The sequence below is a fragment of the Anabrus simplex genome, chromosome 7 (assembly GCF_040414725.1).
Source record: "Anabrus simplex isolate iqAnaSimp1 chromosome 7, ASM4041472v1, whole genome shotgun sequence".
Classification (NCBI taxonomy): Eukaryota; Metazoa; Arthropoda; class Insecta; order Orthoptera; family Tettigoniidae; genus Anabrus; species Anabrus simplex.
In genome coordinates this window covers 117483420-117503479 of record NC_090271.1, presented here as the reverse complement: position 1 = coordinate 117503479, position 20060 = coordinate 117483420, and positions in this window count along the sequence as shown.

Sequence of the window (20060 nt, the reverse complement as noted above, 5' to 3'; positions counted from 1 at the left end):
ATCATATATCATATGAACAACGTAGAGATAAGATAAATATACAGGGTTTTCGGAAGACAAGTAAAAATAACCTTACGGAAAGTAGGGACGAATGTACGCAGTTTGTGCATTATGTGTGATTTATAAATAAATTTAAAATTTCGTGTGGCTATTTCTAGCCGAGTGCAACCCTTGTAAGGCAGACCCTCCGATGATGGTGGGCGGCATCTGCCTGTGTAGGTAACTGCGTGTTATTGTGGTGGAGGATAGTGTTATGTGTGGAGTGTGAGTTGCAGGGATGTTGGGGACTGCACAAACACCCAGCCCCCGGGCCACTGGAATTAATCTATGAAGGTTAAAATCCCCGACCCGGCCAGGAATCGAACCCGGGACCCTCTGAACCGAAGGCCAGTACGATGACCATTCAGCCAACGAGTCAGACATTTTTAAATTTGGCGAATTGTTTGTCCGAGGGAGGAACTAGAAGTATAGTGTAATGTGTGCGAGGTAGGTAGTAGCTCCGTTTGCCCCTTCGCTTATACCACTCGCCGTACCAGGCTGCACGCAGAATTCGACTTCAGGACGTATTCTACAATCATGCGTAATGTGAAAGAAGCATTTCTGAGTATATCACTGCAGTGCAGCTTCAGGTAATATGTATCCGTAAGTTGTATGAACTTACAAGAAGCGAACGTTTTCAAACTGGAAAATATTGTAATGTATGTCAGCAAAGCCCCAGGCCTAAGTAGTCCATCATTAAATAATACCTGAGCTACAAACACCACATTTTGAAATTCATCTTTTTCTTTTGAAATAGGACATTATATATTTAGGGGGCTATCAGTTACCAGCAGAAAAAATAGTTATACATAAATACAGGTTTTACCAAAACTCGACGGCAAAAATTTAGGAATGGATTCCACGCATAGAAGAAAAAGAGGTTATGACAACATGGGTCCGGAAACGTATCCTTACAGATTTATTCAAACTATATGACACAAATTAATTTTAGTAATAATTTACATGTCATCATGCAATCATCCAATCGTGTCATCAACAGAGGTTCGCCATTAACATCTGGGCAGGCATTGTTGGTGATTCCTTGTTGGGACCCTACGTTTTTCGGAATAGGCTTACTGGACAGAACTACACGAATTTCTTGCGCACTGCATTGCCTGATTACTTGGAAGACATGCCACTTGCATCCCATCGATAAATGTTTTTCATGCAAGATAATGCTCCCGCACATTTCAGTCTGCTGCCTGCAGGTACCTGAATGCTCATTTTCTTGGGCGCTGGATAGGTTAAGGAGGACCGATTGCTTGGCCACCACCACACTCTCCTGACTTGAATCCCCTGGACTTTTACCTGTGGGGACATGTTAAGTCTCTCGTGTATGCGACTCCTGTTTCTGATGAAGTAACTTTATATGAATGCATTGTGACAACCTCTCAGGCAGTACGCACTACACCAGGTATTTTTGATCGCGTGTATAACTCCATGCGACGACGAGCGGAGGCTTGTATTCAAGCTGAAGGTCGTCACTTTGAACATTTCCTCTGATACATTCTCAAAGTGTTTCAGCTGCCGTTACAGACGTACGGTGTGAATGTACAGAAGTTTGAATAAATCTGTAAGTATACGTCTCCGGACCGATGTTGTTATAAACATTTTTCTTCTCTCTATGTGAGGAATCCATTCCTAAATTTTTGCCGTCAAGTTTTGGTACACCCTGTATATAACCCGACTGTAAATAATGAACCAGTCATTTGAGTAAGTTATGAAATATAATTCTTAATGGAAACAGTTATAATTCATTCTTTAAATGTATAAATATGATGCAAAATATAGAGCCCTTTATCTAGGACAATATAGAGCAGAGGAATCCCAGTTCTACCAGGGTACGAGACATAAACTTCAATATTCCATACACTCTATACGCTATTTAATGGGGTGTTGTAGTGCTCGCTGAGGTCCGGAAGACATGGCTCTAGATTTGTTCTCTCTCTGAATACACCTCCATTGCTTGCTGTAAGTTGGTCTCAAAAAACAGTTATATTGAAGACGTAATCTATACACTGCTTCTAGTTCATGGCCACGATATCAGCTGTCCTGTTGGGGCCGTGTGATGTTATGCAGTGTACTTCCCCCCAAAGATTTGTTATCTAGCCATGCCTAAGGTTTACTTAATTTTTTTTGTAGTGAAACAAACCCTCTTCGAAATTCCACTCGATTGTCAGGTAGTGCTGAATACGAGTAAATGTATATAATAAATTATGCTTCCTCATAACTCACCGCAGCTTGCAGGACGTGTTCACTGACACCTGGGGGTATCTGAACGGTGTGAAGAATGGCTCCTTCAATGGTATGGTGGGATTACTTCAACGAGGAGAGGCTGATATCGCAGGAACACCGATGTCAATAAAGAAATACCGTCTGGTTGCCATTGACTACACTGCTGAGACTACAATATTCTGGTAAGACTTAGCTGATTATTAATTTTCATTCATTCACCACTGATCTAGAGCTGTCGCCCACGTGTCACCTACCCTTTGATTAAATTATTCCGAAGAAGCTAGAAATTAATCGAACATCTCCCTTGGTGAATAATTCCAATCCCTAATTCCTCTTCCTATAAACGAATATTTGTCCCAATTTGTCCTTTTGAATTCCAACTTAATCAATTTACAGCCCGAAATTTTATACATTAATAGGTTAGAATGCAAACGTAGGCCTACTGAAGCGAGTAGCAAGTATAGTCTACCTTCACAACGATCATGCTATGGGGTTTGCATAAACTTGAGGGGTACGGCTTATCAGAACCCCTATAATTTATATTACTCTTGCTACACTATGGAAGAGCGGGTGGCAGATACTTCCGAATAACCAAATTAGTTTGCAAACACCAGTTACTGCATAAAAATCCGGGCTTTATATAAGGGTGGTGGCATTTTAGAGTTAAAACTGCTCAATGTAAGACTCATTCTGACTTCACCACACTGTATCAAACGGCTCTTTCATCTAACGATGTTTTAGCACGCACCTATTTAATTTTAAAGGTATATCATATGAATGTAAATTTTACTCATGTTTTGGTATTTCCAACACATAAATTTTAAGTTAAAATTATTTTTGACAGTTGCCAGTTTTGTCGCTAGTCACTAAAGCTTAAATTTAGTCGTTTTCAACGATCACAAGTCGCTTGATTTAGTGAGATATTTGCCAAGTTGGCAACACTGGTTGCCAGGAGCTAATTTGGCAGGTTACTAGGTAGGTTAGGCAAACCGTCCAACTTTTGTTTTTCAAATGCATCACGATTCGAGTTAATCTTGTTCTCCTTCTACTATTCATTACACCGGGTGAGTTGGCCACGCGGTTAGGGACGCGCAGATGTGAGCTTGCATCTGGGAGGTAGTGGGTTCGAACCCCACTGCCGGCAGCAATCCACTCCTAGCCGTTTCCTATCTCATCACCGCCGTAAGACCTATCTGTGTCGGTGCGACGTAAAACAACTAGCGGAAAAAACTATTCATTATGGATTTTACTCATGAACGGGTGTTTTTTAATATCAGTAGAATACGTCAGTTTCCTTATCGTACAATTGCTTTATGAGTTCATTGGCGTGTTGTTGGTCGGGTCGATAAAAGCTTTTTGCGACTGTGATTATTTCTTCTTTTACCGAAGATCCTGAAGCATTGCCTTCACAAGGTTGTATCATGTGCTGCCATCTCTTAGCGCACTACAGAGCTAGTCCGAGAACATGTTGATACGACCATGTAGATGCATTATTTAAGTATATTTATGGAATGAGTATTTATTGACGGAGAAGTGGTTTCTCACTCCATGATGGCTATCTGAGGAGATAGTAGCTTACCGCTTTATCTCGTGGTGTTTCACCGGATAAACTAAGAACCAAGGAAGATTTTTATTTCCACTTTTCTTATACGCAAAGGAGAAACAAATTATGTGAAGAATGGGTATTTTCAGTAGTAATGAGAAATAACGTGGTGTAGTGATTAGTGTGATAAGCTGCCACCCCGGAATGTCCAGATTCGATTGCTGGCTCTGCCAGGAAATATGAAAAGGGGTACGAGGACTGGGGTCCACTCAGTCTTGGGAGGTCAACTGAGTAGAGGGGGTTCGATTCCCGCCTCAGCCATCGTCGAAGTGCTTTTCCGTGGTTTCCTACTTCTTCTCCAGGTAAATGTCGGAATGGTACCTAACTTAAGGCCACAGCCGCTTCCTTCCTACTTCCTTTTTACAATCTGCTTTACGTCGCACCAACAGATAGCTCTTACGGCGACGATGGGACAGGAAAGGGCTAGGAGTGGGAAGGAAGTGGCCGTGGCCTTAATTAAGGTGCAGCAGACCCAGCCTTTGCCTGGTGTGAAGATGGAAAACACCGGGCGAGTTGGTCGTGCGGTTAGGAGCGCGCAGCTCTGAGCTCGCATCCGGGAGATAGTGAAGATGGGGCTGTACCTTAATTAAGGTCACGGCCGCTTCTTTCCCACTCCTAGCCCTTTCCAGTCCTATCGTCGCCATAAGACCTATCTGTGTCGGTGCGACGTAAAGCAAATAGCAAAAATGCGAAACCACGGAAAACCATATTCAGGGATGCCGACAGTGGGGCTCGAACCCACTATCTCCCGAATACCGGATACTGACCGCACTTAAGCGACTGCAGCTATCGAGCTCGGTCCTACTTCTTTACCTATCCCTTCTAATCTTCCCATTTAACACAAGGCCACTGGTCAGCATAGCACGTGAGGCCGCCTGGACTAGGTACTAGTCCTCATTCTCAGTTATATCCCCGACCAAATACCTTACGTTCGACGCCACTGCGTCTTGAGGCGGTAGAGGTGGGATCCTTCTTTCTGAGTTCGAGGGAAAAACCAGCCCTGGACTGTAAACTGATTAAATAATAATTGGTGGTAGGCTGTCACTATAGTACCGGCCGCAAGGTTTTGATGGTTACGTAGACTTATTAGAAAAAGAAGACAAATATTAGGTGAATAATTAATTTTATTCAATAGAATGTGGTATAGTTGGAATGTGGGTAATAACTTGGTATAGTATCGCTCTGCGATACGAGAAATAATTTAAGAGACATAATTTAAGAGTTCGGGAGTCCGACTCATTGGCTGAATGGTCAGTGTACTGGCCTTCGGTTCAGAGGGTCCCGGGTTTGATTCCCTACCGGGTAGGGGATTTTAATCGCTTCTGATTAATTCTTCTAGCTCGGGGACTGGGTGTATGTGTCCGTCACAACACTCTCCTCATCATATTAAGACAACATACCACACTACCAACCACCACCGAAACACGCAATGGTGATTACATACCTCCATATAGGGTTGACGTCAGGAAGGGCATCCGGTCGTAAAACAGGGCCAAATTCACATGTGCTACGCGACCCCACAGGTGTGGGAAAAAGCGGTAAGAAAAGAAGGAGGACAATTTAAAAGTTCGGGAGTAATACTACTTTTGTTTGTAATAGATGAATAAATGAATTGTCCAATGTGCTGGAATAGTTGCTCGACACAACATTCCAATTAAAATGCTGTTGGAGAAAATCAAATGTCATGCAACTGACCACCATGTATTTACAACGACAGCTAACCTCCAACTGAGCATGCGTGTCAACCAGCGCCATCTTATAACAGAGTATGCGCGTGACGCCAATCTTTCTTTTCCATTATTACATTTGTTATTACATACAATTGACCATGCCTTTGCTGGCAGGACCTAGTGTTTACAGTTCACTCTGTCTTCTGGTATAGGCTAGAGCTATTTTGTTGCGTTCATTGATCTGTCTCAGTCGTATCCTTGGCTCTGACAATACGAAAGTGACTGAGGTATAAACGATGCTAGTAATGCCATTCCTTATGCAGCCAGTCCCTGCTATGAATGATGTAAAAATGTTGCTCAAACAGGGTCGGTTGATGCATGCATTTCAGTGGGCTTTGCAGATTGATATGTAATTGCTCGATGAGGAAAACAACGGTGATCAACCTCACTCCTCAATTCCCTAGTATGCCTCTTCAGTGATGCCTAGACCATCTATGACTGCTAATGGCGGAGCTGTTGAGGATCCAACCATCCTTAGGCCTGAGGACTGAGCAAACATACAACTGACCTCGATGTATTCACCTCCAACTGAGCGCGCAAATCAACACAGCGCTATCTTATAACAGAGTATGCGTGTGACGTCACATATTTAGCACACACTTTGCCTTACTATGAAGCGCTATTCCATGGAAACTACGTTTTAGATTTTCAGTTGTTTTTGTATCTGTTAATTGAGACATTAAACATAATCGTAGGTTAAATACCGGTACTCGGCGATAGGTATACGCGTCCTATCCAAACACTAAAAGCGTTTAAAAATTTTTCTTTGCATATACCCGTTGTCGATGGACGTACGTTTACGTTAATAATAATAATAATAATAATAATAATAATAATAATAATAATAATAATAATAATAATAATAATAATAATGAATTCTTTAATATTTTAGTGGTTTCTTTTCACCACAGTTGTACTTTCCAGGCCCTGGTTCCTGTTCCGTCAGCCGAGACTGTCCACTGTCTCTAACGTGTACACTCTACCATTCAGCCGGGGAGTATGGATCACATATTTGAGCTTTCTCTTGGTCTTCACTGCCGTGCTCATCGCCAGTGACAAGTTGATGAGCCGGTACATAGCGAAACCAGACGAAGATCCACCGCCCATGTGGAAAGATGTCGTCTTCAGAATGGTCGCCATCCTCTGCGATGAAGGTAAACCTAATATAATATATAGATAATGTATTTATCATTGCAAAATTAGGAACAGCTGTCCCTGTCTTACACTTAACCAGTATCAAAGTGAAGTTGATAACTTATTATATATTATTAAAAAGTAACTTATCATAAAATCAAACTACGTAAAACTATTGAACTATAGCTAACAGTAATTACTTGTACATTAAAATTACAAAAGTCAAGGGGAAAGAGCACAATAGTACAGAAAAGGAGTTCAGTTTTTCAGAGATACCTAAACAGTATAGATGTTAAAACAAAAAGAGAATTAATAAATAAAGTAGAATTATCTGTAAATTATAACTCTTTTCCTGTAAGTTTACACCCAAGTTAAGAAAGGTACAGAGAAAGGATAAAGCAGACGGTAAGAAGAGGATTTGAAAGAAAAGAGGACGAGAAGTAGGAAATTGATTATGACTTGCCATTTTTATCTTATCTGATGGAAAGATTTTATGCATGTACTTTTAAATTTCTTGGACACTGATATTCCACCGACCTCTTGAGGAAGGTTGTTCCATTCACGAATTTCAGTAACTATGAAATAATTGCCATATGTTGACGACTTGTGATTGGCTATGGTAATGATATGCAGGATCTGTGCTCTTGTGTTTTTTTCGTACTGGAATTAAATATTACAGAAATGTTCTTTACGATAAGGAGAAGAATTCGTTGCAATAAGTTTGGACAGCGAAGATTACGCCTGTCTTGTAGACGAAGCCAGCTTAGTTTGGTGTCACATGGTCTGCGTATTTAAGGTTGGAGATGAAACTCACACATGCATTTTACGTACGCTGTAACTTCTGTAGTGATTCATCAGTGCAGTGGATTAAAATTATATCACAGTAATAAAAATGGCACAATTAATGTTTATGTTAATATCTTAATAATAATAATAAGACGAAGAAGAAGAAGAAGAAGAAGAAGAAGAAGAAGAAGAAGATTAACCAGATACGGATAAACGGAGTTCTGCTGCATGACAGAGTATTACAGTCTATTTACCTTTCAGGTTATCCGGACACTCCAGAGTCTTTGTCGTCCAGAATGGTTCTACTCTTCTTGCTGATATTATCTGTGTTTCATCTGACGTCATATTCTGCGTGCATCGTGTCGCTGCTACAAGCGCCCAGCACCGGGTTTGACACTTTGGAAGAATTACTCGACAGTCCTATCAAAATGGGAATACACGACGTGCCTTACTATGAAAATTTTGTGAATGTGAGTACAAGAGTTTCCTTTACTTCATAATAATCCAGTGTCGCCAATCAAGTTTACAGCTAATATCTTGTACTCATTGTATCGGGGGTCCGACTCGTTGGCTGAACGGTCAGCGTACTCTTCGGTTCAGAGGGTCTCGGGTCCTATTCCCGGCCGGATCGGGGATTTTAACCTTAATTGGTTAATTCCAATGGCACGGGGGCTGGGTGTATGTGTTGTCTTCATCATCATTTCATCCTCATCACGACGCGCAGGTCACCTACGGGTGTCAAATAGAAAGACCTGCACCTGTCGAGCCGAACCCGTCTTGGGACATCCCGGCAGTAAAAGCCATACGACATTTCATTGTACCGGGGTTACACCTTCTCTGGCCAGTTAAACTCCACACCTTATACAGTATAAGGCCATCAATGTAATCTAACTTGAACTGATGTATTACTAAATAATTTGGTTTTCGACCGTTAGATGTCTCTACCATAGATTTACTTGCTCTATCTTGCGGGGTAAACTAATTATTTCATAAAGAAATTTGTAATATTAAGGTTTGTCAACCTGATTCTTAGGATTGTTATTTTTTATGCATCAAAGTTGTCTATACTTTTGCTGGTTCCCTCTTCCATATCAATGAAGCTATCAGAATTTTGTAAATATTTTCTCTAGCCAATTATAATCGGAGGTCTGTTCAGGAATTCAGCCTATCAGTAAAGAGTTCTGGAACCTTCCTCTCAAAAATACTATAAGAGCTGGGCGCTTTAGGGACGTATTGTCTTCATCTTGCTCCAGTTATTTAAGTGCGGCGTGTCTTAACGGAGGCGGAGGCCGCGGGCAGCGTTAAGGAAGGCCCAGCAGAAAATTCATAAACATGTGATTGCTCCTGCAGATAGTTTGAGGAGAAGGTTTCAATCTCTTTTATTTCTTTTCACATTAAGGCCATTTAGTATGGGTACTCATTGCCGCTGTTTACTGTATGTTTCTGGAACAGAAAGTGAAGAACTGTTGTGCAGAAAATCAGCCCAAACCAGGGCTACGTGACTGTAAATAGGTTATTTGAAGATAGTCAGGTATAACCGTGTCCGCTGTAAGAAATGTATGCTTTTGAGAGGCTGTGTTACTCGTATATTAATTTTGGAGCTCAGGATTCTAGGCTATTTTTGATACTTGCTTTACGTCGCACTGACACTGATAGGTCTTATGGCGACGATGGGACAGGAAAGGCCTAGGAATGGGAAGGAAGCAGCCGTGGCCTTAATTAAGGTACAGCCCCAGCATTTGCCTAGTGTGAAAATGGGAAAACACGGAAAACCATTGTCAGGGCTGCAGACAGTGGGGTTCGAACCCACTATCTCCCGGATGCGAGCTCACAGCTGCGCGCTCCTAACCGCACGGCCAACTCGCCCGGTAGACTCCTAGGCTATGTAAGTTAGTGGAGCAAACATGCTCTTATAAAATAGTGTACCTGTTCAGAGCTATAATACTCATCCCTTCATATATTGCCATGTTGATAATTCTTTCCAGTTTTTGTACCTGATTTTCGGACGTATAGTTCACTGTTGTTTACCGGAGCTGATGAGCTCATTGTTGTTCTATTTAGCTTTTATTTGTTCCATATCTTCTATCTATCCAATTTTAAAAGAAAAAAGTAAAGAAATAAAATTTCGAATTTCGTTTTGTTAAGTTCTACTCTTGTTAATTCCTTGTCCACCCATTCACCCGAGCCGCTTCTTACACCTCTGTGATCCACGATATTTTGCTTAACACTCTGTATCGTTGATTCGATTCCGGATGTGATCGGTGAATTTTTGAAGATAGGAAAATTCGTGGTATACCAAGTCACTTATGCTAGCATCAAAGATAATCCTTATGTAAACAATTGGAATCCATCTGGAATATTTCTAGCGCTCAACATTCTAATCCGCAAACACAGAGTTATAGGTTTCTGTGCTTCGAGCACTGTCTGTAATTTTGACCACATCTGTGTGTCCTACTTGGTATTGGAGAACATCGAAGTTGAAGTGTTCAAATAGACTTGGTTGCGTCAAAGAAAACACGACTTGTAACTGTCAGCCAGGAGACTATATTTTAACAATATTATTAATAATAAGAAGAAGAATGTGTCCGCCTCTGTGGAGTAGTGGTTAGTGTGATTAGCTGCCACCTCCGGAGGTCTGGGTTCGATTCCCGCCTCTGTCACAAAACTTGAAAAGTGATGTCAGGTCTGGAACGGAGTCCACTCAGCCTCGGGAAGTCAATTGAGCAGAGAGGTTTCGATTCCCACCTCAGCGATCCTCGAAGTGTTTTTACGTGGTTTCCCCACTTCTCCCACTGGCAAATGCCGGGATGGTACCTGACTTAAGGCCACTACCGCTTCCTTCCCTATTCTCTCCCTATTCCTTCCAATCTTTCCATCCCGCCACAAGGCCCCTGTTCAGCATAGCAGTTGAGCCTACCTACGCGAGCTACTGGTCCTCCTCTCCAGTTGTATCCCATGACCAAAGTCTCACGCTCCAGGACACTGCCCTTGAGGTGGTAGGGGTGGGATTCTTTGCTGAGTCCGAGGGAAAAGCCAACCCTGGACGGTAAATAAATAAGTAAATAATTATAAATGCTAAATTATGAAGAATACTTTCCCTTCTTGTGTGCTCATACTTGCAGGAAACCAACGATACAACAGTGCAGAGATTTTTCAAGGAACGAGTGTACTCGGGACCGAGGAGTAAGGCTTTCTTGTCCCTAACTGAAGGGGTGAGACGGGTGCGTGCTGGCATGTACGCCTTCCATGCCGACCTGCCCGCATATCAAGTGGTGAAGGACACCTTCCTGGAGCACGAGAAGTGTGGACTGAAGACTGTGGCGATGTTCCCCAAAGAGAGGCTCACTCTAGCTGTCAGGAAGAGATCCCAGTTCAGGAACCACTTCAAGCGCACGTACGTTGAAAGTACAATAAAATAATTGGGTGAGACAACATGCTTTGTGTCATTCTAGGACACATGATAATTGTTTTAGCCCCGGTAACATAAGGGAAAAACTTCAAAGACAAATTCTATGCTACAGTATTTGTGCTTAGACTCTTTATGAAATTACGAGAAATACTGCACTTGCAACACGTGTATGTTTGTAAGATGTAAGTTATCTGTGGCTAGTGTTGGTTACACTGACGATTTAAAATAACGCCTATTGATGAAAGGTTAAGTGCTAATCATCTGGAAATGAACTCAAGTTTCGTATTTGATTTGCAACTTTAAAAACTAATTTTACTTACATTTACGACCGCTTGTTTATCAATGACCCCAATAATTTCTATAACTACTAAAATTACATTATTCATTCTTCTTATTCTTCTTCTCCTACTTTCTCTGTTTCTCATCATTCCCTTAATCCTCATCCTAAGGAAATGTCCCTGTAACAACGTCCACCACTCGCGGTCTTCTACCAAATATGTTGTCTGTGTGAGCGATGTCCTACTTGCATGTTTTATGATGCCTGCCCAAAACGTAGAAGCTCGCCCATGTTTCCTCTTCTCAGGGACATTTCCAAGGATTGAGTGCTTTTTGAGATTCCTTTCTTCACGTCGCATGATCAGACCAAAGAATTGGAGAATATTTTGTTGGCGAACTACTGGTAGCCTGAGACTGATGCTCATCTCCTCGACGATATACTCATTCTCATTAGTATGAAATGCTGTCCATGGGATGTGAAGAATTATTCTCCAGCCCCACATCTCAAATGAGTTGAGATTTCTCAAATATGCAACTTTTAAGGTCTGCGTTCCAGCACCGTATAGGACAAAGGACATACTAGAGTCTGGGCTAATCTCATCCTCAGATTTACTGAAATTGAGTGGCATTCCTTTCCAAATATGAGATAGCTGAGTCATAATGTTCTTGGCCATTACCGACCCTTTTTTCTGATCTACACTTCACATCTGTTATTGTTGGTTATAATATCATCAAGATACAACACATATGAAATTCTTTCCTTTTGCTTGAAGGTACTTGATACACTCAGACTTCCAGCTCTAGCAACTATAAATATTTTTGCCTTTTCCTGTTCAAAAATAATACTTAAATATCAGTTTTTTGCTAGTGGCTTTACGTCGCACCGACACAGATAGGTCTTACGGTGACGATGGGATAGGAAAGGCCTAGGAGTTGGAAGGAAGCGGCCTTAATTAAGGTACAGCCCCAGCATTTCCCTGGTGTGAAAATGGGAAGCCACGGGAAACCATCTTCAGGGCTACTGACAGTGGGATTCGAACCCACTATCTTCACGATGCAAGCTCACAGCCGCGCGCCCCTAACCGCACGGCCATCTCGCCCGGTAAATATCAAAATGAAGACTACATAATCATTTAAGAGATTACTTCGTTCAGAAATAATTAGGGATATAAAATATAAGGAGATTTAATAGTAAGAAATTTAGGGAATGTTCGAATAAGACTACGTTCACCTGAAATTGAAGTCTGGCTTCCCCAGCTCTATTCTTGGCTTGCCTATTTTGCTACAAAGAATAACAAATGCACTGGTGTTTGGTTCCCATACGGTCAAGGCTTTCAGAAAGCTGAATTTGTAAGATGATAGAAACTTTTAAGGTTATATTTTATGTTCTTAATACAGGAGTAAAAAATTCTGACAGATGAGACCACGTTCTTAATTAGATCGTTCGTTGACCATATTATTCGAATGATGTGTTTACTAATTGGACTTTCTGAGTTTCTACTATTGCAGAAATAATTCTCTGTGAGATTCGATAATTACTATAGTGTTGATTAATATATACTTTTCTGTGATGGAACCATTGTTACTCGAAGTCAAGACACATCAGTTTGTAGTACTTAGTGTTATCACAGGCTCTATCAGATCATTATTCGTTTGAGTTATTTGTAACGACGTCAGCTGAGATACTCGTTAGATCCCCAAATATTAGTAGCCTACCATAGGCTTCTTCTTTCTTTTCTTCCTGTACTTCTTCTGCCACTTTTCCCACACACTGGAGAGGTCACCGGTGTGAACTGTGTCACCCATGAAGATTTCGCTCCGGATGCCCTTCTTGATGCGAACGCCATGTGGCCGAACGCTGGTTGATAACGCTTAAATACGTTCAATTTTATGTTAATTTGATATTCTCAGCCGAGGATAATAAATTACGATTCTCTGCTCGTAAATTACATTTTGATCATACAGAGGTTCATTTCTGGTACGCTATTTGCTTGCTGCTGGCGGTGATTTTGACAAAAATATGTCTTAAGCTGAGGGTCATCCGAAAATTTGTGTAATGGAACAGTGTCACGTACTAAATGTGTGATGCTATGTTACCTAGTAACAGTACCTTGAGCCTGCACAGGCCGTGGATCTGTATAAAGGGAGCTGCACAAGCCGTGGTTCTGTATAAAGAGAGCTGCACAGGGCGTGGATCTGTATAAAGAGAGCTGCACAAGACGTGGATCTGTATAAAGAGAACTGCACAGGGCGTGGATCTGTATAAGGAGAGCTGCACAGGGCGTGGATCTGTATAAAGGGAGCTGCACAAGCCGTGCATCTGTATAAAGAGAACTGCACAGGCCGTGGATCTGTATAAAGAGAACTGCACAGGCCGTGGATCTGTATAAAGAGAGCTGCACAGGGCGTGGATCTGTATAAAGAGAGCTGCACAGGGCGTGGATCTGTAAAGAGAACTGCACAGGGCGTGGATCTGTATAAAGGGAGCTGCACAGGCCGTGGATCTGTATAAAGAGAGCTGCACAGGGCGTGGATCTGTAAAGAGAACTGCACAGGGCGTGGATCTGTATAAAGAGAGCTGCACAGGGCGTGGATCTATATAAAGAGAACTGCACAGGGCGTGAATCTGTATAAAGAGAACTGCACAGCGCGTAAATCTGTATAAAGAGAACTGTACAGGCCGTAGATTTGTAAAAAGAGAGCTACGCAGGCCGTGGATCATCAATCAATTCTTCCCATCATAGCTTATAAGACATGTACAATCATTTGCTTTTCCCAAAAGGACATTTCTTATATTTTTATTATAGTTTAAAAGGGAGGTAAAGGTTGATAATCATCCTCTATTTGCTTCCTATTTCTACACGTGGTCGGTTACCTCTAAAGAAACTCTTGATTTTATTCGTGGGGATACTGGATAATATCCATACTTATCCACAACAAATGGTACACTCTTTTCTGGCTTTGGTCTGACATCGAACGTTCTTGTTCGAGTCATCAGTGCATTGACTGGTTTGATACAGTTCTCTATGCCAACCTAGCTTTTATTAACATCTTCATGTCTACCTAACTACTGCATCCTGCTTCAACTCTAATGTGTTTGTCATTTATCTTTGTTTACCCCTATCATTTTTAACAGTTCCTTAGCCCGCCTTGTGGCCATGTTCGTAAAGGCGTCAAGTCATGTCTGTATGGTCTGACACCGTGGTTAGCCGGTTCGAGTCTCTTTGATCGGAAAAAGTTTCACCACAAGAGTGTTGGCCACTAGGGTAGGAGAGGTGGTGATATACAATTTCTAATCACTATATTGAATGCCAAAAGCCTGGATACAGTTCCAAACCTCTCCGCAGTGTTACTATGGAGTTAGATCATTTGACGCTGTTGATGGTGATAATCACTCGAATGGAGACGTTAAGCTGTGAACAGACCCCTTAGTGTTATTCGACAGGAGTAGGATATGTGCCGGCACCGGGTTTTACACTTTCCCTTCCTACTATCATTTATCACGTAATTCATTCCATCGCATTGACTTCCCGATGAGTTTGATGTCAGGAAAGGCATCCGGTCGTGAAATCTCGCTACAAAGGTTCATCTCTCTTCATGCCTGACTCCGTTGATAAAACGGGACAAGGGTTGGACACACACTAACTGAACAGTTGTCCCATGATGTGTTCTAATTTCACCAAGTGATTTTCCTCTCTTCAGCTCGATTAAGTAACTCTTGATTTGTGATTCGAACTACTCATCTCACCTTCACCGTTCTTCTGTAACGCCGTAACTAAAAAGCTGTTATTTTCTTTCTTCCTCCGCTTGTTATTGTCCACCATTCACTTCCGTACAATGCCACGCTCGACACAGTTATCTTCTAGAACATTTCTAATATGGATATTATCTGTCTTTGAAGTGAGGAAACTTATTAAAGAAGACTCACCTTTATTATGTTAGTTTGTATTTCATGTACTCCTTATTTCTTCTATCGTTTTTTATTCTACTACCCAAGTATGAATATTTACGTACTTCCTTGAATACATTTTTTTAATATCCAATATTTCCTGCACCACTCTGGATTTTATTCGGCACATTCCATTACTTTTATTTTGAATTTCTTAATTTTATCTTCTACTCCCTCTCCAAGGCAGTATCTATACTATTTTGTAATCCTTCCAGACCATCCGTAGACTCATATAATAATAATAATAATAATAATAATAATAATAATAATAATAATAATAATAATAATAATAATAATAATAATAATAATAATAATAATAATTTCGACAAATGTAAACGGTTTGATTTCCTACTCTTGGACTGGTTCCTATTGCAAATTCCTCTTTGATTTACTTTATATCTGTTGTATACTGGTATAAGCATTGCAAAAGAGGGAGGGAAATACAGCCCTGACTCACTCCTTTCTACATACGTACATTGCATTTGCCGGCAAAACGATTAAGCTAGTTAACAGTCAGGTGACGTTTACAAGTGGTAACAGGTGTAATGCATCTCACTGTGAAGATCATTCATTCATTTACAATGACAGGCTTACTATTACACCACACATCCGTATTCTGCAGCGAAGAAAGGGATAGAGGATCTCTTCACTATCTGTAGTCGTACACTTTATGTCTTACCTCTCTGGTCAGCACAACATTCCTTCTGGCAGCGAACTTATGCTTAGTAATATGGCAATGTTTTTCGTTCACCAATGCACAATCCAGTGTACCGTTAGGGATAGTGAGAAAATTTAGGTTATTAGGTAAGGAAATTAGTTGTTACCCCGTTTTTTCGTTATAATGCAAACATGCTACACCTTATTAACGCATATGTTTCTCACTGGTGACAGTCATTGACTCTAGGACCAGTCCGACGTTTGTGAACCGTTGTGTATGTACTATGCCACAGTAATGGAATACATTTTTGTTTATCTGCGGTTTATAAAGATTTTCTCTTTCCATGAAAGTGACGATATATATTCATTTCTTTCAATTATATTAGCATGTTCTATATTTCCTTCTAGGCTTTCCTCAGAGAGTAAACTCTCATCTTCAAATCTCAGGTGGTTCAGCTTCTTGCCTAAAATTCCTTTGTCATCCCTCTAGGCCTAAATATTACTCAAAGTGTATTCCTGAGCTGATGTAAACAATGTTATCTTAGTGAAATTGGATCATCCAGTTTGATCTCTCTAACAATGTTTATTTCTCTCGGAATCTAAGTTCATCCAGGCCAATAAATTCAAGTATATATTTTCTATAATTCTTATTCACGGCACGCGTATTCCTTCTTTATGAAAGGCTTCGAATAGTTCGTGGTGTGAATAAGAGATTGAGCTAAATGCCAAGTAATATTATTTTTAACGTTGAGATGGCCCTTAACGAGAGTGACAGAATTATCACAGGTTGCCTGTCAAGGAGGATGCAACTCTTGGATTTCCTAGCTCCTGGTCATACGGGAAAATGGGCAGTCTGGAGGTCATTAAATATATTAAGGTTGGAAGTTGGTAACTATGGAGGTGAAACTTTCCTACCGATACAGAGTTCTGCGACTGGCCGATAACTTAGATGTTAGACTTCAAGAAACGACGATAGTTCTCTGATTGCGGCAAACTGCAGACAACTCAACATATGTTACAGTGATTTTTGCCTATCAAGATGTACAACGAAGGACTTGGTAAAGTAAACTCGTATCCTCGTCCAAAGTGATTCAGGTATTTTCAGGCACACCCCCATTCGATAGGAGCTGCAATTACCATTTAACCGCATATTAGCCCTCCTGTAATTTCCTAAATGTCTGGCAGTACCAAAAATCGAGCCCGGGACACCGACGATGGCATCTAATAACGCTAACCGTTACACTGGTCCAGCTACTTGGCTGAATGTCCAGCGTAATGCTCTTCGGTTCAGAGTGTCCCGGGTTTGATTCCCGGCCGGGTCGGTGATTTCAACCTTAAATGGTGAATTCCACTGGCTTGGAAACTGGGTGATTTTACCATCCCCAACATCCCTGCAACTTACACACCACATAGAGCACTATCCTCCACAGCAATAACACGCAGTTTCCTATACACTGCAGATGCCACCCACCCACACTTACAAGTGCTGTATCAGGCTAGAAATAGCCACACGAAATTACTGTATTGCCCTTACTCTACACAGGTGGAAGAAGGACTGGTGTTAGCATACCCAGATGTTCTTAAAGTGGGTAGATAATTATCTAATTATAATTAGGCAGGAACTGTGCTATTTTCCTTATATCCTCAGTTTCGGTAATACCATTTGTACTGTTAACTAAGATAATTAATTTAAGATACTTCAGCACTTGTATGTATTTACAAATATTTATTGAATTTGGGTGATAATTCACAGGATGCGCTGGCTGAAGGAGACGGGCCTTATTGACAGGGAACTTAAGCGGTGGACTACGTCGAAACCAGAATGTATGGACCGTGAATCCAGCTTCATGTCAGTAGGTTTACAAGAATTTAAACCAGTGCTGGTGATCATGTTCACTGGTGTTGTGGTGGCGATAATTTTACTGTTCCTGGAAATTTTGGTTTATCGCCAACGCTGCACCCAGTACTGCGTTAGAAGTCACACATGGAAGGGATAATGGAAACAGTTCTGCGAAATGGAAGAAATATAAGTGTCGTACAAAGTTTAGAGTGGTGACTACAGAACTGAGTGTCTGTTCTGAAGGTGCTATTTCCACGTTCAATAAAGTAAATCAGTATTATATCCACAGTGGTTGAATACTATCGACTGCCATGAGCAATGCAGACCAGAAATATGTAATTCCTTAAAATTCGTGCCAAACCCGATCATGGGTATCTCCCATGCGCCTTTTATTTTGCGTTTCTTGCGCATTTTCTACAACTTTTTCAAGGATGAAATAGCACCTTTTAAACAGATACTCCGCAACTCTGAGTCTGATATCATTTATACTTATTTGTGCCCTGTCTCTCTCTCTCTTAATACTTGTAATTCCTATGTAAATTCCTTAAGCTGTTTCTTTTCTCTCTCGACCCCCCCCCTCCCCTATGGAATAAGGCTTTCAGGACCTCCTGCCTTTCCAGGTCTTCCGATTTCTTCAGGCAAAACTGTTTTTTCTTTTCTTTTTCTACAATCTCAATCCATTGGAAAGCAGAAGTTGTTACTTTTTTGCAAAAAGAAATAGAAACGAAAATTATTTAGGTAATTAAATAATTAACTTATTTATTTATTTATTTATTTATTTATTTATTTATTTACTTCGTTCCTCCAGTTCCATAAACGATGTGTTGGAATCCAAAAACGTGACAGTCTATGGGAATAGGGATCTTAGTTTCTACCTGGATCAAAGCGAGGTAGCTATTAATAATACCTTAGAGAGGAGAAAATACTGAAAGAAGTAGTTTTATTGTTTTCACATTTTAAAATAGTGTAGAATATATATATTTTAATATTAAGTTTCAAAAGCCTTCTATTTGAGAAGAAAAAACATATTTAAATTTTAACACCTGTTAAAATTTTTGTATCCAGATGTTGCTTGATCCTTGTATGCATGGTTTTGTATCTTCCCACAGGAAATTTTTTTACCGAATCGACATCTGACATCAAAAATTCACTAAAGTGAGGTAAGGGTGTACTCTGCTCGAAGGCAGGTCCGAACCTCCGCAGAGGTGTGCCTGAGCCGGAGTTTACGTACGGTAGGGTGGCCAGTTCCTTTCCGCTCCCCCATTTCCTTACCCCCCACCAACAGCGCGTGCCAACCCATCCAAATTTTGACGACGCCCAATGTTGCTTAACTTCGGGATCCCGTGTTTCAACAAGGCTACGTCCGTGTGCAGAAATTTACTAATGATACGAAAAATCATTCTTATATCAGTCTCATAATTAATACCTTAGTGAGCGCATGCGCATACAATGATACCGGTGCGTGATGGCATTCATGTACGGACAATAAAGCTCATGTTGGGAAGAAGCTAACAATAAGCTGTTGTAGAATTCAATTTTTGAGATTCAAGAAACAAGACCAAATATCACACGAAACTATCAGTGTCAGTAGAATTATGTATTTAATTAGGTAATTCTTTACCATTTTATCTTAATTTTTTCCGCGGTTTCCCCCACTTTCACGCCAGGCAAATGCTGGGACTGTACCTTAACTAAGGGCACGGCCGTTTTATTTCCACTCCTTTCCCTTTCCTAACCCATCAACGTCATAAAACCTTTCTGTGTCAGTGTGACGTATTGTAGAAAAAAGGAAATATACATTCTGTTCTCCTATCTGTTGACCTCGGAAAAATCACACTCTTTCTTGATATTCTTGGCTTAATATTCATGGTCCCTATACATATTTCTTGCTTTTATTATCTGTGTGGATTCTTTCCTTACAATTTCTAGGCGGGCTAGGAACAGCAGTGCACACCGTAAGTCAAAGTTTAATGAGTCGACGTAGATTTCTTAATGTTCTTATCACACTTCAAAATTTTCTTACAAAGTATCTTAGGCAAATAGCCTTTAAAATATCTTTACAAAAAGTCAGTCTGTATGAAGAAGTGGAATTCAATATCCAAACTCTTTGTCAATAAATCCAAATGAACTTCAACTGTCTGTAAACTTTCGTACCAGTACTTCATTTTACTTAAATAAACATGCAACTTACATGTCAGTATACGCCCGTGCCTGATCGTAAATATTTTGATATTGTTCTCGTATAGAATTAGTAGCCAGTCATTGTAAGCTTACGTAGGATATAGTCCTGATATGTACGGAACATTTTTTTGCAAATTGTCATGTGTTTTTTATTTATTTTGATGTTAATAATATACTATGCAACATCAGTTTAAGTGCAACCCTCTTACAGTCATCTCACA